This window comes from Sinocyclocheilus anshuiensis, unplaced genomic scaffold (assembly GCF_001515605.1).
Source record: "Sinocyclocheilus anshuiensis isolate Anshui unplaced genomic scaffold, SAMN03320099.WGS_v1.1 scaffold3874, whole genome shotgun sequence".
NCBI classification, from domain to species: Eukaryota; Metazoa; Chordata; class Actinopteri; order Cypriniformes; family Cyprinidae; genus Sinocyclocheilus; species Sinocyclocheilus anshuiensis.
This window is the reverse complement of record NW_015554070.1, coordinates 4,960-5,440: the sequence shown is the minus strand read 5'-3', so window position 1 is coordinate 5,440 and position 481 is coordinate 4,960.

Sequence of the window (481 nt, the reverse complement as noted above, 5' to 3'; positions counted from 1 at the left end):
CATTACATTTACATTTAGACATTTATCAGACGCTTTTATCCAAAGCGACTTACAAATGGGGACAATGGAAGCAATAAAAAGAGCAATGATATGCAAGTGCTATAACAAGTCTCAGTTAGCTTCATGCAGTACACATAGCAAGGTTTTTTTTTTATAATAAATGTAAAAAACTTAAGAAACATTAAAATTCTTAAACATTAAGGAATGAGTCGATTTACTGTTTGAATTATTTTAATTTAATTGCTTAAAGGCACAGTATGTAATTTTCGCCGCTACAGGGCGCTTATTCAAAATAAACAAAGAGACAAAGGCTAGTTTGATGATGCTGTGACTGAGTGTGGAATCATGGGAGTTGTGGTCTTCATCTCCACAGCCGATGCAATCCGACGGGACTCGGGCAGAAGTCATGTTCATGGATGAGCTAATGATTTATTAACGTAGTAGAATGAAGCAGGGTGAGGCTGAAAGCCGTCGAAGCGAA